This window comes from Athene noctua, chromosome 1 (assembly GCF_965140245.1).
Source record: "Athene noctua chromosome 1, bAthNoc1.hap1.1, whole genome shotgun sequence".
Classification (NCBI taxonomy): Eukaryota; Metazoa; Chordata; class Aves; order Strigiformes; family Strigidae; genus Athene; species Athene noctua.
Window position 1 is genome coordinate 61,181,801 of NC_134037.1, and position 26,092 is coordinate 61,207,892.

The following is a 26,092-nucleotide window of genomic DNA, read 5'->3' on the forward strand; positions in this document are numbered from 1 at the left end:
ATTTTTAAGTGAATCAAGCAGTGTTTTGTCTGAGGAGAATAAGGATAAAAAAGTAGAAAAAAAAAAAAGTAACCCAGGCCCATGATAAATCTTGGTCTTTTTCCAAATCTTATTGAAAGCTCTAGCCAAAAAGTAAGAAACAGTATCTGAAATGTTTGTGAGGGAAGGCGGCTGTGCCAGCACTCATCCAGAAACATCTGAGAGAAGAGAGAATTTTATATGTGATTGCCTTAGACTTGTTGTCATTATCAATTAAGCTTAGAAAGCTCATTTGATATGCTCGGCCATCCTGCACATTTGCCAAAAAGGCAAGACTTCTCTGCAGCTGCAGCCCTGAAGATCTCTGAAATATTGTAAGGAGGAGAAAGGAGCAAATGTAGCCAGCGAGGTGATATTGGATGTGCTGTACTTTTCCTTGAGAAAAGCCACTTTGGATGGAGGCCCAGAGCTGGCACTTGGTACACATCATCGTGTGGCACTTGTTATTTGTCAATCCTTGTAACTCCTGTGAGTACAATGCAGTCTGGTGACGAAATGATTTTGCTGCATCCTCATGTCTAGCCAAGGGCACACTGCTCTCAGCACTGAAGATATGCAAAACTGCCCTGTTGTTGTTAATGGCTTATGTCTCTCTGGTATGCCAAGAGGTTTGACATACCGGGTAACTATGTCACTGAGGAAGCAGCTGCAGCATCAAACATGGTGTTTGCTCTGTGGCTTTGTTACTGTGAATATTTCTGTGCTTTGAGGTTCATAGACAGCTCATCTATAGCTGCACTATACATTTGCGGTAAGATGCAAGCAAACATTGCTTTGCTTCAGATTCTCCATCTTCTCTGCGCTTCAGTACTCAGCACACTAGTTTAGCAAAGGTGCTCATGGGGAGTCCAGAGCACTCTCTGCTACTGCTTCCAGTGCAGAAGACGGTAAGGGACACTAGTTTAGTATCCTTTACCCACAGGTAATATTTGGTCTTACTGTTGGATATGAAAAATATTGCCTCTTGCATAGCAAATATTCACGGGTGAGATCCTCAGCAGCATTCCCAGCAGCTAACCTTGCTTCATACTAATCAAGACCAGCCACTGCAGACTTAAATTAAAAAACAAGTTACTACAGCTTCTACCATATTCACAAACCACATCCTGTAAGGGTTAACTCACACCTTAGGTTACTTGAGACCACCAGTTTTGTCCCTTGAGTGTCACCTATGTTAGGTCCTAGAACAGCCCAGCAAAGATGGTGTGAATACTTCTGTAAGAGTTTAACTATATGACTGAACTCTTGAGTTGCTTGGATTAACCTCACTCAGACTGAAAAAGAAAGAAAATTCTATCTGAGATTAAGAGAAATAAAAGTTCTTCACCAAATTCCCCTGTAGGTGGGCCCGCTAGGACTGGATACAGCTGCAGCAGGAGGGAAGCAGGAGGGTGGGACAGATCTTGTGATGATGCAGTTGTCTCCTGAGATACAGTGTGGATATGTTCCACTAAAAGAGGCAATTAAGGGCATTCTATAAATCCACCTCAGAATATGCTGAAGGGACTTTTTCTGACACATCTCTTGGGGAGAGTTATGACTGTGCTAGCAGAAACCATTCTGCGGGAGCAAGTAGAGCACACACCTGCACTGGGTGGTAGGAGATGTTACCTTCTCTGGCATACCTTACGATCTGACACAGGGACAGATCTTGTCTTTACATTAATTGATATTTGAACTTTATTAATGAAAGTCTGATCGTGCATCCATTAAAACATGTTCCATTCATACCCAGCCAGCATTTTCAGGGGCTGAACCAGCGGTGTATGTGCAGGTCAGCCTCAGAGTCAGACTGAGCTGTGAACTCCAGAAACCCTATCCCAGACGCATATGTCCTAATGTAAAAAATATGTCATGTGTTATCAGCAGGCAGCCTCCTCTTTGCTTTTTCCAGGCAGCTGGGCAGCGAGAGTAGAGATAAATTCATGTAGATAAATGTCAGTCATATTTTATAAACAGATAAATGGATTCAGCAGTACAAAGGGTAATGCTTTTGTGAATTTTTAAGCATAGGTCTCATCAACAGGGTTTGGCGTTTAAGCATTTAAGCATTAAATCCCTAGAGAGAATGTTTGTGTTGAAAAGTGAAAGGAAGTGAAGCCATTTAAAAAATTGCAATCATCATCATCATCATCATAATCGTCCAATCATCTTTCCTTCAGACAATCCAGAATGCTGTGCTTCTGAACACTTCCACAAGCAGACAGGAAAATAAATAAAGCTGTTAGTTTCACATATACTTTAGATCAGCATAAACCAGCACTGCTCCCACTGTTGTTCTCCTCTAGCATCTTGTTCACACCTCTGTCCCACCACCTACCTGTGCTGGCACAAAGCATCTGCGATGCACTGATTCAGATCAGTGAATTGATCTGCATTAAAACTATGATTGCCAGAAAATAAAAAAAATAAGTTTGGTTTTAGCTATGGTCTTTTCCTCATGCAATTCACATCTTTTCACTGCCTTGTGAACTTTACTTGAGTATTAAAACTGTCCACCTCAGAGCTGTACTAAGGTTCAGATCGACATAGGGAGACAAGAGGAACATAGGGGCGGTGTGCTGGGGATAGGTGAGCTCTTTGCTCAGCTGTTGAGACCTACATCAAGTGTTGCGTGTGTATACAGGCAGCGGTCAGTGCCTCCTTGTGCCAGGCATAGCAAAGTGAAAGCTCAATATTTGTGAACACACACCGTCTCATTTTTGTACTTGTCTGGTCCAGCTCTCTTTGTGGATTTCTCCTCTGCTGGTTTTGAAACTAGAGGCTAATCTCCTAACCTGAGCAGACATTTGGAAAAATTGAGCCTAGCTTTCATTCAGCAAAGAAGCTCAGTAGTGGAGTTGAGACCAGAATCCGTGCTGCCAGACTCTGTCCTGTGATTTAATAACCAGGCTAATGATCCCCTTCACATGTGCCTGAAAAAGATCTCGTGCAGATAAACTTCCAGAGTAATTTGGAGGCTAAGGAATTAATCATTAGAAGTTACCTTCCAGAGCTTTGCTGATAATGAGCTAACCTGCACTGAGAACACATCAGTTTAAAGGTGATCCTATCCAGTGCTGGAAACCAAAGCACATGCAACTTCCCTGCCTTAATTGGTTTGACAGTGTAACATGTGTCATTCATGATTTTAGAGTTTTGGCAACGTTTTTCTCATTAAGGGAGACAGTAACTACCCTAAAATATCCCAAATCCAACATATTTAAATGTGAAGTAAAGAAAGTTTCTCTCTGAGTTGCTAGAGAAGTGCGCATGTGATGAACATCTGTGTGCAAAGAGAATAAGAAATGGAATTAATCTGAGAAAAACCAAGCAGTGCTTGCCTGCAGGCAAAATGTCCTACCTGAGTGGCTAACACAGGAAGCAAGAGGCCTATATGTCTGGGCTGTGACCCTCTCTGACACTATTACATCATGTGTAATAGGAAGACCAAATTCGAAGAAGTAATTGCATCGTTTCAAAAGTATGGTTTTGCATTCATTTTTGAGCACCTTTATGCAGAATCTAGTTTCCAAAGATGATTAATATGACTATTTTCTTTAACTTCGATCAGAGATGGAGGTAGCAGAGCCTAATCTCGGGGTCTCTGTACTTCAGTTTACCTTCCTTTAGTGCAGATGCAGGAACATTATCATGCTTCATTCACAGAAATGCTTTGTCTCTTTTAAGCAGAATGCTTTCAGATTTCTGAAAGAAAAAAATAACGTTCTCCTGTACAAGAAATGGACCACTGAATTAAAATTTAGTACTAATGTTACACTGTATAATGTTTTCCCGTTATCTTAAATTTTCCTTCTTTATTTCATTCCTTGGCTTTGAAACCTTTGACATCAACACAAAACCTCAGGTACACTAACAATCTTGCTTTCTTTTTGAAAGTTTTTATTTCGTGACATGCTTACATTATTGCTAACAATGTCTTTGTGAAGGTTAAAGGAAGTTACCATGCTCATCTTTATGGCAGCATGCAACATGATGGAAGTATGTGATTTGCTTATTTGTATTGCACCTTGGCTTCATAATAGTTAGGCCACTTTTTATAAAACCATGTTTTTTCATAGCTATGTTGAAATTTCAAGGGACAGGAGCCATTTTTCAGTCTCTAAGCAGCTAAAAGATGAGGATCAGAAACAACTTGGAACAGAAGCTGAAGTAAAACAGCAAGAAACCCAGACTTAAATATCTGAAGAAATGAATCTGTGTTTTTTAGCTAAAAAGAAATCTTCTAGTTCAGAATTTCCCCCCAAACCACTAAAGCTTAGAATAACATACTTATCCTCTTTTTGTTCTCACTGTATAATAAACTTGTGAGAGGTCTGCGCTGTCTTTGCCACGCTTTTTCTTTCTCTGAAGAGACAATGGGCTGCAGCGTTAGCAGAGGCTCTGAGTGCTGCCGCTACTGAGTCTTGTTTTTTTGTTTAAAATCGTCTGTACTTGTTTATTTCCTTGGAGCTTTCCACTGGGAGAAAGTTACAGTCAGCATGCTCCTACATATGCCAATTAGGACCCTCAAGCCCACACTTTCTCCTTTTCCTTTCTTTTTTATTTGGACAGATTTTTCTGCCTGGAAGCTTCCCCATGGGCTTGGGAGGCAGATTACACTTTTCTCCATAGGATGCATCCAGTTGGCTGCAGGAGATCTGGATCCTATCTTTATTTCTGCTACTAACCTACTTTGGGCAAGCTGCTTCTTTTCTCTGTGCCTTTGTGCCCTTGCTCACCAACTGAGATTAGAAACAGTTCAGGGCAGAGCGTGCCTGTAAAAATTACAATGAGTTTGTGCAATACTTTTAGCACAGTGGGGACCCTCAGTCAGTGATGTTCTTAAACTATTGCTAAAGACAAATGAGAGTGAGATCCCTACAGCTGGTTTTGATCCACATCTCTCGATGACTCTTACATCTCATCCCGTATCATCCTTTAATCCCTATATCTCATTTTGTTCTTTCCTTTTTTTGTTCACACCAGTTTTTGGAGGTTTTTACATGCTTTCCTTCCCCACAGCTCTGAATCCCTCAGAATACCTGAACTAATGTTAACACATTTCACACTAAACAGCTTCCCTAAAAAAATGCAGTGTCACTGTATTGGAAGCCCAGATAAATATCTGCCTATAAGACTATGGCAGTGAAGAGGTTAGTTCTTGGCTTTTTAAACTTTTTTAATAGAGTGAGCTTTTTCCACAGGCCTGAGACTGCAGCTTTGCTCCAGACAGGATCACTTTCTATTTGCAGTAGTGAGCACGTTATGTTTGTGGAGCACCCTGAGACCTTAACAGTGGTATTAACCAGTCCCCTTTGCATGGGAAACAGAGTTTCACCGAGTGGTAGGTGGGATACAACCAGTCTCATCATTTCTAACAGACAGTGGAGCCCGTCTGTTGTCACGTGGGTAGTAACAGGTCAGTGTCTGAAGCCCTGCAGAAAGTTGCATTGGTGACATCTTCCTCTGACAGGGAGTAAGGTCAGGTCAGAAGGGACATGAGGCCAGGAGGAAGCAAAGGAGGACTGTAGGAATGGACCGAGACTGGCAACCTCTTGTCTGCCCTTAGCTCTGCCTGTGTCCTGGTGATATATTTGATGGCTATGTATGAACATATATTTGAAGGAGTATGTCACTGATCTTTGCACATGGTGATTCAGTGGTCAGTTAAATCCAGTACTGTTTTCACACTCTCATCCAATTTAGGAGACTTAGGTCTGCACTTCCTGAGATAATCGGGTAAGCCAGTTTTAAAATAAAGACACAGACATATACTAAGCAAAAGTGATCAAAGAATTTGGTCACTTGATAACTGAAAGTTATTTCTTGATTTCAAAGGACTTCAGATCAGGAACCAGTGTCTATTTTTTGATTTCTACAGTAATATCCCTGTACACACAGTTAATGCAGTCAATTGTTCTGCATATCTAGAGCTGTTCTGCAAACAACTCAGGGCCTCCTGACAGACAACATGAGTAAAAATTAGCACAAGATTATTGGAGGCACCAAATCACGCCATGGACTTGTTGTTTGGATAATAAAGTTCAGAGGTACAGAGGATAATCTCATCAGAGAGACAGGGTGACCAACTCTCAGTTATCATCCCTCTGTACACTTCCTTTTTAGCTAATTAAACCTTAATTCTTCAGAGGAAGCAGTTTCTGCAAATTCTGCAATAGCTTGGCTTCATATAATTTAACATATCTCTCTCTTTTTTATCTGGAGAAACAGGAAAAGTAAAGTTCCAACATGTAGACCTAAAGCATTGCTTTATCTTTCCATTAGTGTATTAGGAGTTCTCATCTGACACAGTACGTGCTCCATTCTCCGAGAATAAAAATTTATTTTTTTTTAAACAACTACTCTAGGATAAAAATGTGGATGAGATTTGAAGTTGGGGAGTTTCACTATACATGCTATTTCCTCTCTTTAGTACGATAGGGAAAGCACTCTGACTCTGTAGATTTTACTTTCACATCATTATTCACTGCCTTCTGTGTTTGAATTACATTATTTCAGTGTTCCAAACTTCAGGCCTTTATAAACCACCACGTTCCTTAAAATACCAGTAAAGCTGGTGTCTTTTTGTTGTCTGGTGGCCCTGTCTATTGGATTTATATTTTCAACTTTTCTTCACAACCGCAAAAGGTAGAAACTATTTCTTCTGAAAGAATGAAACATGACAGTTTCCTGTAATTGTATGACTTCAGGAGCCAGGGTTTTAAGAAAAAGCGATCTCTCTCCTAATAAAATTACAAGTGTTGGCAATTTTGTTCCTGCCTTTGACCACTTAATTTTTGTAGCAGGGTCTCACAGCACACTATCAAAGCATAGCTGACTTTTCTTTTGAAACCCAAAATTTAGCTTCAGGGTCAGCATTAAAATTTATGGAAGAATCAGTCCCTGCTGCTCACCAATCACCCATGAACCTCAGTTCAGCGATACATTTGCCAATGCTTGTGTTGACATCAAGAATCCACTTATAACAATTCATGGAACATTTTGGAAAATATTTGCTGCATATGTGAATGTGATGCAGGAACTCCTTTTTATCACTATTGTCTTTGTTACTCAATTTTATCTGTGTCTGGTAAAATCCCACACACTAGTAGCACAGAATAACAAATCTAACAAGATTTGCTGATCTGCATGCTTTGCCCTCTTAATGAATTTTCTTCAAAAAAGAAGGTATTTCACCCAAGTGAAAGAGTTCATTGGAGAGAAGATTACCCGTCAGTGGTACACCTGATCATTGTCCCTGATCATTCCAGGGGCTGATTCAAGACAAATGACAAGAGGGATGTGTATGGAGAGCAGTTCTTTGCTCAGGATGCACAGTGCCAGGGTAGGAGCTCCCTGGTTCACAGCTGCTTTCCTGACCTGTTCTACACAGATGGGCCTCCAGTGAAAGAATGAATGACAGAGAAAAGGATTTGTATTCAGTCAGTTCACTCATTGGCTTTTAATCTTTCTTGTACTTTGCCTTTTAAGAGCTGTATTGCGTTTAGGAACAAAGTGCAAAGCCTGAAGTTGAGTATATTATACACCACACCTAGGGGTTAAATGGGGAAGGATCTGCTTGCTTTCTGGGAGAGGATTTGTGTTAGCTGTGAGTGTCTGCAAAAGTTAGTATGGAGCTCCAAAGGCTGACTGTTGGATGGTGGTCCCAGATCTCAGGAATGAGGACAAGACAGAGATCTGAACTGCAGTGCCTTGATTTGCGATGACCTCTTCCAGAGGTTTCTGGATGTCATTGAGTTTAGAGGTGGACTCTTCGCACAACATGGTGACATATCCAGGCAGCAGGGAAGCACAACTAAATCTGAGGTTCAAAGAGAGACACATTTAAAGTTTTGTTAAACCAGATGTTAGAGGTTTGCTACAACAATTAACTGAAACTGTGGATGATCTCCTTGTGACTTCAAAGAGGATATTAACTGAACAGGACAGTGAATCCATGTTCATCTAAGCAGTCTCCTAGTTGTGGCTAAAGGCTTAAGCTCTAGCTTTATGCTGTTAGTAGAAGACAGTTTCAATTAAGCAGCAGATGCAGAAAGCACTTCTCTGAAATGACGTGTACGATAAAAAGGAAAGAGACAATTTTCACAAAGCAGTTTGCTCAAAAACTGTCAAAAGCATCAAGAACCACAATGAAGATTTACCTGTGGCAAATAAAAGAAAACTAAAGAACATCTAATGTCTTACTTAACCATTCTGCATACTTGAAAGTTGGGAATTTCCGTAGATAGTCATTAAGAAGCAGCTGATAAACTATGTCTTTAAAAATATCAATATGATAAAGACATAGATGCAGCCTACGAGTTGTTTTATTGCTACTTTATAGTCGTAGTACTCAAATGGTTCAAACATTTCACTTAAGATATAAGCCTGATTCAGACAGTTCAAACAGCATGCATGACATAATGGTAAATTGAAGGACAACATGGGGAAGTAGATTTGAAATTACTTTATTTGAGCCTCATCCAGATAGTACCAACAAAAATTCATGAGGAACTGGATTATGCTTTTTCACATGTGTACACTAACGGATTTGTTAAATTCATCCATAAAAGTTGATATCTATCCACTAAGAGTCACATTTTCAAGGTCTTTTGTAAAAGGGTTTCTTTAGATCATGTTTTGCTACCAGTTGCTTTCCTCTCTGGTCTTTCAACTATCCTTGTGCTTCTCTACCACTGAATTAAATTTATCTTCATTGAGGGTCCTGTCCTGGAAGCTGTCCTGGAAGAATATGACTGTGAATCTCATTCAGCCACTGGAACAAGATTAGATTAATCATAAAACAAGTTTATTATGGAATGACTTATCTCTCTTAATAAACACAGGTTATAAACACAGTTTTGGCTCCATTCTATTATTTAACACAAAAAAAGTCCCATCCTGGTCTAAAAATTAGTAGAATAAAAATGCAGTCAAGATAAGTGTGCTTTCTTAAGAATTATGAAGGGAAGTAGATAAAATATTCTTATGTTATAGGCTGAAAATAAAGCCGCTCAAAATGTTTACATTTTTTTCGTGATACATCAAAATCAGGTATGATACAAGACATAACTAGCTTTCATAGGAAATGCTGAAGAAATTATTTTTGTCAAATTTCAGTTGGAAATAATTAACATCCTGGCGAAAGAACAACAAAAAAAGAAATTAACCACATTTCATTGTCTGCTCAGAAGTTACTGTAGGTTATTGATGTTTCTTGGTTTTTCTTTGATTTTTAGTTATCTATAAAATAGTTTATATATTAATTTAAAAACCCTTTCTTTTTCCCCATAAATCTTTGTTTTGGTGGAAAAGACAACTTCTCATAAAAAGGTAAGAAGAAGATGTTTTTGGCCTCAGTCATTAAATTCAACCTTATTTACAGTTTTTATCCTGGAGCTATATTGTTCTACCACCAGGAAAACCTGAGGATTTTTATGAAAAATGAAAATTTTACCTTACATTTTCTCACTTTAAGGATAAAAAAAAATATTGTATTATTTATAACCTGTTGATATTCCTGAGTGGCAGCAAGACTCAAACTACTTTCATATGACAACAGTCTTAACACTTGCAGATGAAACTATTCCTGCCTGCTATTATGCTGTTGACACGAGAGAATCAAGATTTGTTTCTTGATACAAGTTGCATATACTTTATCATGAGGACAATTTTCTTTGAAAAAAATAATTATTTTGTTATAATAATGACAATTCTGTTTCATTGCTGTTGCTGAAAACTCCCAGTATCTCTATGGGACTAAAACCTCTCCAATCATAAAATTACTTTAGGATTACCAAACTGCTGCCTCACATTCAACCAAACTTAATATATACATTACTTACCAAAATCCATGTTCATCTTCCTGTCCCAGATTTAGATAATTCACTGTATGTCTCAGAAAAGCATTTAGTATTTTACTGTATAGGTATAATTATTATGGATTCACATGCAAATGGAGATTTAAAAAAGTATATCCCACAGGAAAAAAAAAAAAAAAGTTAGGTCTGCCTAATTTACAATCACTTTTTAGGCTATCTCTTATTCCAATACTCCTCTTTAGTTCTTAATCCAGATCAGGACTGATACAGATAGGACCTCGTATCATTGAAAAGGTCTGCTTGTCTAATGTCTCTGGCATACCTGGAAGCAGAAATTAGCACTTAACATGTAAAAGGCTGCTTCCAGCACCCTCTTTTCCTCAGTATTGAAATCTAAAAGCTGGCATTACACCAGAAAAAATTCTGACCAGAATCCATCAGGCAGTTCATCACCCTGTGCAGTTTCTTCCAGTGTTTCTCACAGAGCCACACATACTTTTGTTTCTCTTCCAAAGTTTCTCCAGAGCTGTACATTTGCATGCTACAACACACAGCAGAACCTGTCAGAGGAAAGTCATGAGTTAGATAATTTTTTTTAAATATAAATGAGACTGATTTTTAATCCCATCTCTGTTATGGTGTGTTCATGAGGTGTGGACTAATAACAGCTCTGAAGTCTTCTGTGCCCTTTAGTTTATGACTTTAACATACGGACAGTAACACTAGATCTTGTGCTATTTTAACAGCGTTCTTCCTCATGACCTTAAACATTATGATCCATACCCAAAAACGTCCATAAATGAAAAAGGCTGAGGCACTAGAAAAGTTGAATGCCATTTCCAGTGCATTTAAAGAATGTAAATAGGAAAATAAGAATAAACCAGAAGATTGAGCCTCTTTTTCTCTTGGACTACTGAAAGTTTATTCAGCTGTTTCTGATGTCTTTAAACTAATTTTTCCTTCAACCATCTGTTCTAACTTTTTTTCCTTCTATGAAAATAGACTTCTCCTACATGCTACACTTTGGTGAAATACTTATTTTAAAGTTTTGTTGATTTCATGCAAAGAGAATGCAGGCTTTACATGAAATAAGCATATCAGCATATTCCTCCTCAGCATATCAGTGTTCAAAGGCTTTGGTTTTGCAAGACTGTTTTCTTTACCCCTTCAGAGCTGAAAATATTACTCCTTCACAAGCACCATTTAAGACCCAAGTGTCAATGAACCAGGCAGCAAAATGACAGTTACTTAAACAGCACATGATTCGAGACAGTTTTAGGAAATTCCTAACACTTTGCGTCCTATTTCTTTCCTGGATACAAAGGGACAGATTGTGCCTGACCTTGGGGGATGCACGAGAAGGGAGGTGGGAGGAGGGGGGCCAACAGGCACATGGTGCTTTCCCTTTTGCTTTTCCTTCTCTTCCATGCACGCTATTCCCTTGCTGAGCAGCTGGGTATGGTCTCTTTTCTTCAGCTGTGAACACAAAGACTGTCTGGGTTCAAGTGACTAAAGTAGCACAAGTTTTGCCACTGAGTGCAGTTGGGCCCTATTGTATCCTAAGCACAGAGCTCGTAAAAAACAAAGTGAAATATTCATTGATGAATCTATCCTGTCATGCTTCTTTCTCATACATCCTGAATATCTCTGCTGTTAGCTCTCCATGAATTATCTTTGTCAGAAGCTTGGATTGCGGAACTGGGCCTACGGACAATGGTACAGTCCAGGCAAAACCCTTTTAACATGAAGAATAAAGAGAAACTGGATCTGTGAGCCAGTGGCTAGGAGATTCTGGAAGATGGGGCAGGTCCATGTCAGGGCTTATCTGCCTAATGCGAAGGAATAACATCTGAGATCCTATCTCCATTCCTTAGTTTTGAGGGGAATTTGTCAAATCAAAATGGTATCCTTTATCTCTCTCATTTTTCAAGCTATCACAAAGTTTCCCATTCATTTTGATTCCCACAAAATCCCAAACATCCTGAAAATTTTTTGTAAGATAGATTTTTTTTCTCCAGTGTTAAAGGATGGCTTTGGCTAGACACAGAGATAAAGAAAAATATCCTGCCTGCTGTTAGTCACTTGCACCTTTGGATACTTCAGTGCTCCATTTTAGTTCAGTAATTAGGAGGGCAGGACAGTTTGCAGCAGGTGTTTAACTCTGTGCTTGCAATGTCGTATTGTTGCAGTTTGAGTCCTATGAAAGCTAGTTATGTCTTGTATCATACCTAAAGTCATGGATTGCGGTATTCTCTGTGTGTAATACATGCCCGTTTTCTGTTGTTCTTTTACTCATTGCAGCTGAATTGGAGTGTAGTGCAGATTGAACCACCAATACTAAGGATGTGGAAGGTGGTAAAAAATTATTTTCTCCCTAGGCTGGAGTGTCTGCCATTAGTTACTCCAGTTTTGCTTCAGAAACCAGATGGATTTCTCTTTTCCCATCGAGGTTACTATTGGTAGAAATAATTGTGCTTCACTTATATTGAGGCAAGTGGAAAGCAACTTGCAGCTGCAAAATTTTACACAACAAGCCAGGCACAACTCAGTTCCCTACTACATTGTGTAAACTTCTACTCTGAGCACGACATAAGAGCTACACTTGAAGTTTATATAAAACTGAGACAAAACCTGTATCACTTGCAAAACTTTTGTGTTTGCCTTGTAGGCAGCTGCTTTATGTTTTCTTTGCAGGGTTTTTTCTTTCTTCTGCCTAGCAGATTTTTGCATTCAGTTAAAGACCATCCACCTGGTTTTCTGGATGGCATGTAGTGCCAGACAAATGGCGCATTAAGGGCAGCTGGGCAGAGTAGCACATATGCAATGAATGCATCATACACAGAAATAGGAGAACCCAATTTTTCAGTATAGGATATGAGGGCTTCGTCCTCCTTCGTTCCTGCCTGTGGGAATCGGAAAGATGCTGGCTTTGTCCTTTCACACCTGATAAGAGAGTGGCTTGAATCCCCCTACTTGAGGTAACATGTTGGTGCCACGGCAGCTGCTACGTCTGCCATGGGACATCAGAGTGAGACACCTTCATGGTGGTCCATCTCCATGAGGAGACTGTCGGCTGGAACCCACCTCTTTTCCCATGCTAGGAGATCTGTGGAAATACAAGGGGAAGTTCAGAGGTGTTTTACTTTGAGGGAGAGAGGTAGTTTTTTAAAAAATTATTTTTTGGTGATATTCTGGCAGATTGGCCTTAGGCTGCTAAATGCAGGAACAGAGACCATCTTTGGTTCTGCCTGCCCATGGTGATTTGAGTCTTAAAAGGAATCTCAGCCTGAGATAATGGGGATTTGTGTTCTCCTCTGCTCAAACACAGGTAGTCTGGATTTAACAGTCAGTAAGTAGATTGGTTCCTACCCAAGACTCTTTCTTTTGCTATGGGAACACTAAGCAGATAGAGTAAAAATGGTCAAGTCTCCCCTGACTGGCCATAAGCCAGTCCAAAATACATGCAAAAAAGTCTTTGATGATTTAATGTATGGGAAAGGACTTTAAAGCCTTAGAATTTGCTATGAATTCACTCTGCCTTGAAGGTCCAGTAATGAAAGGGGAATATGCTTTGATTGAAAGACCAGCTTTAAAACATTCAGCTTTGTATTTAGATGCAATTAGGACCACAGCATGCTGCCCATCCAGTTTTCCCTGTAATTATTATCTTAAACACAGGACTCTCTGGCCTTTTGTTCAAGCAGTGCTGATATGATTTCCAGGATGCTGCAGGTGTGCACCTTCCTCAGCAGCAGCTGATAACTATGTACATTTGCTCTGCTACATCACTGTTTCCAAAGTTTTTCTTCTTTCCTATATATTTAGTATTAGGTAATTTTCAGTTGGCTTCTCCTATAGAAAATGAAGTCAAACATTCCAAACCTGGTCACGTACACACAGGAGCCTACAACTGAACTAGCCTTCATGTTCCTGTTAATCCACTGAAGTGCCTAAGTAAGGATCTAAATTAAATGCCTTTTTTTTTTTTTCTTTTCCACATAAGCTTGATAACATTGGCCTAATTGCTTATCTAAAACAAATAGCTCTAAGCTACTGACCCCATAGCCCAAGACTCTTATCAGTCTCCCTGAAGTAACGCTCCAGTCATCACACATTTAGCTGAGAGATTAATAACGAGTGTTCTGAAGAAAAAACCCAATTGTTCATGCTCCAGCTTGGCCTTACTTATGACTTACTTATGACTGTAAGTACAACACTTGACAACTCTTAAGTGGCTGAAAGTCCAGATAAGTTTTAATCTAAAGCATTATTAATTGGGACAGTTCTCTCTAATGTATACAATGAAGAATAATAATGAATTACAGCTCTGTGCGCAGTCATTTCAGGTGTCTGGGGGGCTGGTGTTGCTGAGTTGTGAGACCTGGAGGACTGCAGTGAAGCTTCGAGGAAGGTCATCAGGGAGAGATGTGAAAAGATAATCTGAAGGAAAGAAGGAGAGAATGGATGTGATGGTATCAGAGATGCTATGTGAAAGATGGATTAATTTCTCATTGATTTCAAGGCAAGAGGAGACTGTTGCCTTCTGGTACACCGCAGAGCTTCATACAACTGATTTGTCCACATTTAACTCCATGCCTCTCTCTTATCAAGTCACTCAGACTTACTCACAGCTGTTTCAATGAAAGTAATCCTTCTGTTTATCTTCCCCTCACAGAAATAGAGCCTTCTTGGGCATGTCTGTATGAGACAGCCCGGCGCTATGTAAGGATCCCGGTGCAAGGAGCCTCCAGACAAACTGGCATATCTATATAGGGCCTTGCACAGACACTGTCTTGGGCCTGGGAGCTGTGTTCCCATGTCAGAACACCCTTTACCCTTGGGCAATATGGCCGTTCTACTCTTTGTCCACCCTGTTCCCAGTTCTCTGCATAGCACTACCTTGTAGTATGCACACGAACATCTGCATTCCTACTATAGTCCTTGAATTGTGTGCCTCTTGTTTCTTACAGCCTTTTCCCAGAAGAGCAAATGGTACAGCCTGGCTTCCCACTGGTTAGCAGACAGCACGTGTTGAGGGATCTGGCTTACTGTTAAGAACAATGTGCTGAAATGTTGGCATTTGTATGACATTGGGCTAGATTCAGATTTTCATAAAGGCTGAGTAATTCTATTGATGTTGGTGAAATACTTCATAGTTAAACAGCAATATCACACTGCAGGCCATTCCTTAGCAATTCTTAAAATAATAGAAGTTGTTCCATGTTTGTAACACTACATCAGCGTTAGTGAGTGAGCATGGAATGCAGCTCATATGATCCAAACAGCCTTCTTACTATTCATCTCACCTAGTAATGAAAGCTTTTGTCTTATCATTTCACCTGAGCTTATTATTCAGTTCCATAATTTCCATACTATACATTGTGATTGTATCTTGAAGGACTGGTATTCTGGGCTGAGGTAGCCTTCAACCAGCCCACTATGCTGGAGATGGTTGCTCTTCCCAGGAGCTTGGCTCCAGTGTCCAGTCTTGAGACTCCTCTCCCTTTTAATCTAAGTCCCTCGATCATTTGAAGTCTCATCATAAAACTCATATTGGTGTTGGGGTCCTGGGCAGATGTGTGGCTCCAAGTCTTTTTCAGGAATTCTGAATAAAATGAATAGATAAATTGATCACCAGATTCTGTTACTAGTTATGGGATAATCTCCCCTCATAAAAACAAGATCTGTTTGAAATTCACAGGGCACTACAGCTGTACTATATGGGATTTTTTGAACTGAACTCAAGAGTACAAGCCACTCCAGGGCTTGCATGTCCAACAGCTTTTAAGGACAGTATAATGGCTTTTTTGAACCAAAGGCTTCCTCATTTCACTTGTGACTAATGTTAGTGCTGTCTGCGAGGAGGGTGTTAGCAGATTCGAGCTGGAGAACTACATTACAAGACAACACCAGTCAGAGGCTTTATCTCCATGTTTTGTGGTTGAGGTTAGCTCTGGCAGAAGTGTTCTTGGCTTCATCATGGGCAAGAATCCCATCAGGCAGCTTCTGATATGAGCCAGGAGGAGTAGAAGGGATCCTCTGTCTCAGAGGAAGACATTTAACTTTCTCTGAGAATCTGGTTCCTGGCTTTCAGCTACTGAGTCTGCTGAATTATGCACAGCGGTTTTCCAATGTAGACTGCTGTTCCCCCAGGAGTGGAGCAGAGACTATTCATTTAACACAGGACTTGAGATGCAACTGAGAACCTGGATCCCAGAGGAACAAAGCCAGTACTCTATTCAACACGTCACTCAGCCTCTTCCCACACGCTATATCGTTACAGCATGAGCGCTGCGGCTGCAGTCTTCAATTTCTCAGTAAAACAAGCCCCAACCCTGCCATGTGGTAGAGGAATGTCAATCTATTTTGATGTTAAGAACCAAAAAGTCACGGATGAAAGAGCATGTCAAGATTTACTGTCCTGCTTTTAATTCATCTCAAGGTGCTGATTACTAGCGGCACTAAATCAAGCTCCGCTGCCTGTCTGGACAGGGAACACCTGGGAAAGGAAACCTTGATCTGCAGGGTGGCTGGGGCAGGGTGGGAGGACGCAGGCTCACCTGCAGTAACCCTGCAGCCCTGCAGATGGCTGCACCGGAGCTGCTTGCGGGAGTGTGGGGGGAGATGGTGGCTCGATTATCTGCAGGCTCTGATCCCACAGTGACACAGATACAGGAATGATCTGATAGCATGATCACCGACCTTTGTTTTAAAAACACAGATACTTTACAAACACAAAGCTGCAGACAGCCTGCAAAAGCTGTCTGCATCCCAGAACAATGCTATTGCACAATAACAATCCCATTTTGTTTAAAGCAAACAAACAAAAAGTTCTAACCCAGTTACTCAACAGCTCAGGGGAGTGACAAATAGTTTTGGGGAAAAAAAAAAAAAATAGGCTGGAGCAAAGGGGTCTACCTAGATGATGCTTGCTTCTGTGGTTACTCTGTGGGCCCATTTCCGATATCCTCTGCATCCACAACGACATGCTGGCTGCTCAGCGGGACCACACCACTATAAAAGCAGTGTGAGTCAGAGGAGAGAGAGGCTCTGCATGACGTCTGTGTTTCTCGGTACCATTTCTCGAAGCCCACTCTGGTGCTCAGCCTGGGAATTGTCTTCAAACTCTTGAGACTGTTTGATGGCAGTCATCCCTGTTCCTCCATAGTCTGCTGAAACATCCATCATTCTCTGGAAAACTGTGGTGCAGTTATCAGGTCTGACAGTTCCTTCCTGAGCCTCAACCTTCCTGGGCTTCTGCCCCAAGAGGCTGCAGAACTGCATTATTTAAGTGAGCTACTGAAGGGAGCTGAAAAGAAACCTAAGACAGTGCTAGTGCTAATATAAGCTTTTGTAATATTGGACACAAAATGGAAATGTATTTAATAAACTACAGAAATTTTTTCTTCATCTTTATGGGTTGGTTCTTTCACGCCTAGAAGTAAAAGCAAGGATAGTTATTGCCTTTGCTACCTAGAGGAGATTCAAGCCATAAAACTCGTTCAGGATTTAGATTTGAACACAGTGCTGGGAAGGTGGAGAACCAGTTCAGGCTGGTGGCCCCATTTGATCCCTCATGATAAGCAGTGTAAGTCAGATATTTCCCAACTGAACTCAAACTTTCCCAAACTGAATGGAATCCTGCATCCACCTTCATCACAACTATCAATATTCTCCTCCAACCAAGTTTTGGGAAGCCTTACCTCCTAGTGAGCCTCTAAGAGTACACACTGACAATACAGGCAAGGTGAACGTGACAAAACCTCGATACACATCTTGCCCAAGGAAATTGCTGTGGGCTTGAATTCTCACAGGGTGACCACTGGTATATTTGATTGTAAGCTTTCTCACCTTAGCTATCTTCCCTCCAAATTTTGAAGCCTCCAAGGTAATGTTTTCACAAGAGAACATTTTGAAAGTGATGATGGATATAGAGAGGATACCTCCCTTTTGATTTAATTGCTCTCCAACAGCTGTGTCACCAAAGAAGCAGAATTTCAGTTTTCATTCCCTGCTCTGACCTTTCAAGTCAGCCTTTGGATCTTTCAAAGGAGTAAACTGAAAAGGAGACACGAAGGACACATCTGTTCATTCACATAACTAAGTATTTCTGATTTAGAAGATATCCTAAATGAAGCTATTGAAAAATGGAAATGCTTTTCTTACCGGTGCCCACTGTGGCCGCAGAATTTACAAGACTTCTATAACTATGTACACAAGTAAATCATCCAGAAAGAGATTCATTTGACTGTCTATCCTGGTTAAATACTCCAGTCAACCTCGTTCTCTAGGAAAGATAGGATTTTAGCTTATTTTTAAAGCAAAGATGAGGTAAAAATATAAATTGTTTGCTAATTTATATTTTCTTCATCTTTTACCAAGTAAGAATTCTGGTGGCAGTTTCTTTCCAGGAGGAACTCTAATCTGGTGATGTGTTCTCAAAATGGAAAAGGAAGACATGCCACAAAACACTGGTAATGTTAAAAAAGAAAAATACTTGGTGCTAATTTGAGCTATGTTGATATATACAATTTTTAAGAATTTCATAGTCTAAATACCCCAAAGAAAATACATTTTTGTGGTATTTCTATTGGAAGAAGCCCAGCAATGAATAATGTGGCAATATTTCTAGCTGCAATAGTGCAAGGAGGCATTTTCAGTTGGGATGGTAGAAACAACATGACAGAACTCTTTGGCCTAAAAGGCCTTTCTGGCATTCTTTCTGTTGAAAAGCAGTAGGTGGGAACATTTTAATGGGAGACGTGGGAATTTCTCCATAGTCAGCCTTCAGGGGCATAATCTTCTCTAAAAAAATGGGTTAAACCAGATGGGTCTTAGAGATTTCTCTGCCAACCAGTTTATTTTAACCTCAATACAGGCCACATCTTCCTCTCTCAGAGTGGGTTGTGTTTAAATGAGGTCTCTATATGCTTGAATATTTCCCATCAAATGCACTCAAAGTTGATATGAAAACACTCAAAGAGCCACTGTCAAAAATCACAAAAACTCTTACAAAAATATTCAAGAAACTATCACCAATAATGTGTAAAACCTATGCAGAAATATTTAGGCCCATTACAAAATGTTCTCAGTGGCATGTTTGACTTGAACCAGTCTTCCGCAGGACTGTATGTGTAATGGCATTGTGCAGTTCCATCTTATGTGCAACTGAGTATAAGATGTGAGAGTATATAGATGCTCTACTGAAAACCTGAGCCTTAGTGTCAGTTCTATCACATCTCAACCATTCCATAGAATTAGTTCATTTTGCACCTCCTGTGGAAAAAAAAAAAAAAAAGGTACTTATTTTCCAACCCCTGCCATGTCCCCTCCTATCTTTTTATGACCTTTTGTCTTTCCTGTGCTTTATTAGTTCCTTCATGCTCTCTTGTGTGTGTAAACAAGCCATGGCATCCTTTACAGACACTGGTGATTTACCAAAGGGACAATCTCTGAGTTGCCTTCTCCCCAAGCCTTGGCTGTGCAGGACATCATTTACAGTGCCTGCAGCCAGCCTTACTTTGATAGCCTTCTCCAGAGGGCAGTTGCAGGCAAACTTCAAGACTCCTTCAGAGCTCAAACTACCTTGGGAACTGATTTGGCACTGAGCTGTACTGAAGTATGATCCACAGTTATGTACATTAACTCCCTCTGTTGTAAATGGAAGAAACTATTTGTTTCAATGGGTCCTGAAAGAACAAGTGAGGCTGGAAAGAAGACAACTAAGCCAGTCTAAATTAAGTAAAACATATTGTGTTTACAAGCTAAGCATGGCTGTTCATAATCTATAGTTGGTGGGATTTTTTAGGAATTGACAGCACATAATTTTATCCAAACAAATGTATTCAATCTGTTATTTGCAGATTTCCAGAGGAATCAATATTGCCATAGAAACAGTATTTCTTTAACTGGTTCAACCCAGGAAGAATAATTTCTGCTTTAGGAATTAGATGTTTCACATTTTGCTAGAGGAAGATCCTTGCATACTTAAGATCTTTATTTGAACTTATGTACCTGGATCATGCTTTGTATTTTGCATTGCTGGCTTTCAGGATCTGAGAGCTCAATTTATCTTTACTGTAGCCCCTTTAGACTTGGTCTTGGTCACACTGAGGCTAATGGTGAAACCTCTATTGACTGAAACGAGGAAAGATCAAACTTTGAGCCAGAAAGACATGCACACACAGCCCCTCTTAATCTCTGATGCAGTTCCCGTGGCTGAGGTGAAAATTTTATTTCTGTCTTTTTCATTATAAACATCCAAGTTATAGTTTGAGCTGACTCCTCTCAAGTTTATTTTTCCACAAGTGGTATTGGTAAGTGTAATTTACTGGTGCTTACAATGTATTTCGTGTTTGTCTATAAAACATAGATAATATAGTCTAAGTCTATCAGACAGTGAAAGCTTTGGCTGAACACTAGTGAAGGGCTTACTGTGAGAAACTCTTTGAAAGGAAGGGCTGGAATGAAGAAAATGTAGTCATTTGACCCAAAAGAAAAAGCAAAAAGAAAAGGCTTTTATAGGAAAAATACTAAAGCCAGAAAAGAAAACAAAAGGGATGTTTAAGTATGGATGAGTCAGGTATTGCATTGGCCTGAGAATCAGAAAATATGAAGAAGTTTTTGATAAGAAGCTCACATGTGACATAGGAATTTACCAGAATCTGCTGGAGGTGTTTGAAAAAGAGACGTGACAAGGGTTTGATTTGTATGAGAGTAACTTTGATTTAGCAGCACTATGTATATACACCAGAGGGAAGCATGATGAGATGCAAAGGTCAAAATGGCAGAGGTTGGAGTAGCTGAGGCAAAAGATTACCAAGGCATGTGTGGTGCAGTTGTGATTAAAGTACAACATTCTATTTTTTCTGATATTTTAGAAATATGAAAAAGCAATAGGTTTATCTACCAGTTGATTAAAAAGGAAAAAATAAGAAAGATCTTAAATATGGTATTAACAGCTTGTCTGCCCAAGGATGGTCTGGAAAACAAAGGCAAATTTAGAAAATAGATGAACTCAAAACTCAGTGACCCTGTCTGTGGTAGTGCTCATTTAGAAACAGAGTGGATTTCATATATTTAAACAGCTTCCAAAGGGAGAAAAAATGTTCTTTGGCCATACCTATAAAGTGACAGGTGCCCTACAGCCTGGTGGTGGGGATGCTCAACAGCAGAGGGTTACCTCCCTCCTTCTGTGAAGGTAGTGGGAGGAACGTGTGTTTCTAGTATCACGGGCAAATGCTTTAGCCAGGGGGCCTTAGATTATTAGGGGATCACTCTTCTCTCTGAATGAGCAGCACTTAGATCTTCTAACCAAATACCCTTTCCTTTTCCTTAAGAGTACCTGAATTCTAATTCAAATATCATCATCTCGTTTAGAAATTAAATTTCTTTGTTTTACTGGACACAAGAAAAAGTTTCACTTTTGGTTTGACCAGAGATTCTTCCTTCTCCCCCAACTGCCAGTGAACAACCAAAACTAGCCACCCAGCCCTCCAGAGAGGTGAGGTGGGAGAGAAAGAGATATTGATAGAGTATGTGTGCCCGTATGCTCCCTGTCCACATCAGGGCTCCACTTTGTTTTACACAAGTAGAGAAAACAGGATTCAGCCCTGCATTCTGCAGTACACATGAGATACATCTCCTGGCAGCGCTGATTAGAGCAGATTCCCTATCCAAGCTGAAAAGCAACTAGGGGATTAAACGTGTTAACACCAGGTCTTGTAGCATGGCTCAGTCTTCTGTTTGCCAGAGTAGTGAGGACATGTAGACCTTTCCTCGTGGTGCTGGGAGGGAGTATCAGCAAGCAGAATTGCTCCTTGTAAGAACAGGGGATATCTTGAAATTCTTTAAAATCTGTAAAGCCAGAAGAATGTTTTTGAGCACATCTGTTACAAGTGGTGTTACTCACAAAATCTGACTTGGTTCAGTTTATACTTTCTGCTTCTTAACTTTCTCTTGAATTAGTCTTGCTCAATTAAAGCCTGAGCGAAATTCCAAAACAAAGACACTGTATATAAATGCCTAAATGATGACATTGTATCACCTGGGTCTGAATAATCTCATTATTGGAGATCTGCTAAGTGCTTATGCTGTGGCAAACATAATGCTGGAGACCACCCTAGCACACTGAGCAGGGAAAACAGACACACAACCCACGCGACTGAGAGCAGTTGCTTTCCTAGGAGGTGATTAATGCAAACTCTGAGTCACACATGGTTAATGATGAGCCTTTGCTATATCAGTTAAAGAAAAAACTTAGAAGATAGATTTTACAAGGAACAGCAAGGTCTCTTTATTTCCCAGTCAGTCTGCATATGCCATTCTAAATACTGTATTAGTAACTAATTTATTTAATCAAAATGTTTCATGACAAGCAACATTTCAACCCAAACTTATTTAAAAGTCAGCATCCCTTCCAAGTGCAGAGAGTGCCTAATGGTTTACTTGCCGCTTTGAAATGGCATTTCTCTGACTCAGGAAAGCAGAGAAGAGAGAGGGGAAAAATCTTGGAGGGAACCTGTGCAGCAATCACTGTATATAGACAATTTTTCAAGTAGTGATCAAAACCTGGCTGTAAAGTACAAACATGAGGGCATTTAGTTTGAATTCCAGAACTTAACCTATGATACCACTTAGCTTCACCTATACAAAATGCCAAGGTGCTCATTCTTTAAAACCTACAGTGCATGGGAACAGGGAAAACTTTCAGCTTGACTCAACTGCAACATACTTGTTCATCTAAAATGAAGCCAAGCGTTAAATGTTATTTGAATATATCTTTCTGTACCTTAATTTTCACTTCAGACTGCAACTGAGTGACTCAGTCACGATGAATTGAATGCTCTATGCAGTTTTCTTTTTCAACAACTTGTCTGTAAAAATGCTAGTTTTCTGGAAATTATTCACAAGTCATTTAAAAAATAATTGTTATGCTTTAGCTTATCCATAAAAATTTCTCTGCAAATGTTTCTTCTTTCTCAAAAGATTTATTAGGAAAAAGATATAACTAGAGTAGATAAACAGACATAAATTTTTCCTTTTCTTCTATTGTGTGATCTTCTTGTAATTTGGATACCAGGCTAATGGGTCTCAAGGGCACGGAGACACTCTTTAAGAAAATTTTACTTCTTTGTACAGTTGTCGAGCTAGTTATCAGATTGCTGAGTTACTGGAAGACTCGCTCTAGCCTCTGTTGTTTTATTTCTGTAACATGTCTGTTCAGAAAATAACATGAAGTCAGCATAATGTTTTCGGATAAACAGCCCATCACTGCAAAACTGATAATCTAGTCATCAAAAGGACCTGATAAACTCGTAATAGGAAACCTTGGAGGCATTTGGAGTGACTGTCAAGGATGGGTGGGGAAGGGTTAAAGCTACTCACCTGTCCCAAGCTTCCCTGGAGATGTGCTTTGGATAAGACTTGAAGTGCTTGTAGACTAGCAATAAAGGAGTTTTTCCCTTCATTTTGCCCCACTCAGACCATGAACATCACCTACACATTTTTTCAGGGAAACTGTGTGGTCATCCCCTTAGACATGGGTGGCAGCTGTAACTGTGTGTGGGGAAAGTGGTCCCTGGGGCAGGGGCTTCCCTTGAAGAGGCAACATCTCCCACCAGCCTCCCAGACATGTCCTGAGCTGGTGGACATCAGTGCCTCTAACCTTCACGCTTTCTGGAGGGAAAGGGAATGATGTAACCTACTCATCATCACTGCAGCACCAGCATCTTTGCCTGCAGGAAAATTCTGGCAATGCTGCCAGTTTTGGGGATATAAATTTGGGGTCAAGGGAAACTGGAAACCCAAAACCTGGAGGTCTGTGGGTAGGCACTGGTAGTGAATGCTGCAACTCTGATGCTGATTGTCCCATCATTTTCCAATTTGGGTTCAAGTGGTACATATTCAACTATAACTCTTCATGGGTAATTTTTTCATTTTTTATATTTCAGATAATTTTTCATCACAGAAATGATATGGACCAAGATGATTGGTACTAACTAGAGGAAAAAATCTATAATGTGTTATCTTGCAATTTAGAAATGAGATTTCTTATACTGAAAAAGTGACAGACTGACAAAATTTCCTCTGAAGTCTTTTAGACAGTTTAACAATTTTTTTTAGTTTAACACATTTCTTCCCTCAAGCACAGACACCAAAAGCCTTTGAGTGTTTTTCCTGAATTCCTAGGCTTGTGATGTCTTCTTGACAGCTGTGCTCAGGGAATCTAGAAAACAGCAGATTTATACTTAGACACTCTCAAGGGTTTTACTTCTATTTTAATTTCATTTTGCTAATTCATGACAGTTTCAATAATATACAGAAATGAGTCCCGTCAAAATAATGCTGGACATCTGGGAACAAAGGCATAGATCTGACTTCCACTGGTGATTTTATACATGTTTTGAAAATTGTTTTCAAGTGATGGTGTAGGCAATAATGCACCATGATACTTTTGTATGTCACCACATGACACGGTATAGCAATCAGTATTTAGGAATTTTAACCACACTGAGAATTCTCCATCAATTTCAGAAATAATTTTCTTCTTACAGTGAGAACTTGAAGTAAGTAAGCATGTCCTGAGGTCCTTTTTAGTATGGAGATATTTTGAGACTCCATAATATTCTTCTCTTTCAACTATTTTGGAAATAATAAATACCTTTAAAATGGTCCTCTCCATAACCTTAATACAGTGTCCTGGTGCACATGTTGTTCAGCCAGACAATAGATACATAGTAAGAGAGGACTCTTGCTCAACTCTAACCCTATAAAGCAACAAACATAGGAAATGCTATTTTTCATTGGGACTAAACACTGAGATAAAATTATTCAGTTTAGTATGTGGTATCAGGATATGATTCAATGTAACTCATTTAATAAGTTTTAAAACCTTTCTTATTAAGACACATCTAAGATGCCTTAGAAGGCAGTAATTGCTAAAAATCCAATTTTCCAGTTATTGTTTTTTTTTCCTCAGGAAGTGGAAATGCAATTGGGGTCTCTGCAGACTTCTTGACAAATGCTCAGAAGATAGCTATTAAAAAATAAAGTATTAATAACCATCAAGATGAAAAAAATATATATATACACATAGAAATGTTTCATGAAGTTTTTTATATATGTGCGAAGCTAATATAAAGAAAGCATTATTAGCTCCATAGTGTGTACCTCTAAAGACTTTTTATTTATAAAACTCACATTGAAAGCACTTCATTCTAATGTAGTTGAAATCCCTAAATTGTGTAAGGCTTTTAAGGAGACTTAGCTGGAGACAACCTTCACATCATTTTGTGTAGTATCTGGGATGGTTTCACAGAACAGTTTGGGGACTGATTCCAAATTGTTTCCCATTTCTTGGTCCTCTGGCATGCCCTGAGGATAGTCCTGAGCCTGCAAGAGTTAATGGACACTTTCCTCATAACTGCAGGCTTTTTGTCTGGGAAGTCCCTGCCAACCCCAAGCCTGTCCCATGGCCTGGCTCTGTGGCAGGAGCAGGCTGCTGACCACCAAGCACGGGAAACCCAAGACACACTTTCCCTGGGATGCTGCAGCTCCTTGTCAGTGGTTACATCCAGCTGCGCTTCATGGGTGCTGGCTTGCTCCAAGCTTGCACAGCCTACGTGCCATGACATGCAAGCTATCATCCTTTTCCTGTTTCTGGGAGATTTTTGACATGTGAAAGTTTCCAGTTTTGTTACTGGAGAGCCCCAGCTGATTTCCTCTTTCATATATGTTCCTTGTATTGTTCTGTGTCTTGTGTTACGGCTGTGTTGTGTTTATTTGAAATCAGGGCTTTTATACCCATTTTCCATGGTTCATTTCTTCCTCTTTCACCTTCTGTTATAGAAACTGTTCTTAAGAATAATCCTGAAGTCCATCTATTTAAAAAGCGTGGGTTTCAAAAGCCTTTCTAATATTTTTGAAGCCAAATGTTTCCTCATAGCTCATGACTCCAGAGGAAAAAGCGCACAGGTATGGATGAATTTTTAAAAAAGCTAATACTAACTAATTTTCTGCCCCATGTGGGGGCTGTGCCCCACGATGCTATTTAGAATTGACCTTGTGAGTAGTGGGGTAGGGTTGTTTTTTCTTGCAAAGATTTATCTCTGTGTTTGTTCCCAGGGTTTTGTGAAGCTGTCTGTCTAGAATTTCCACATTATAAATGGCTCTTGTTTTGGTAAAGTTTGAATTATTTTCATTAGCTGGTCACCTGGGGCCTGACCAGAGTCAGGCTAAAAACTTCAGAC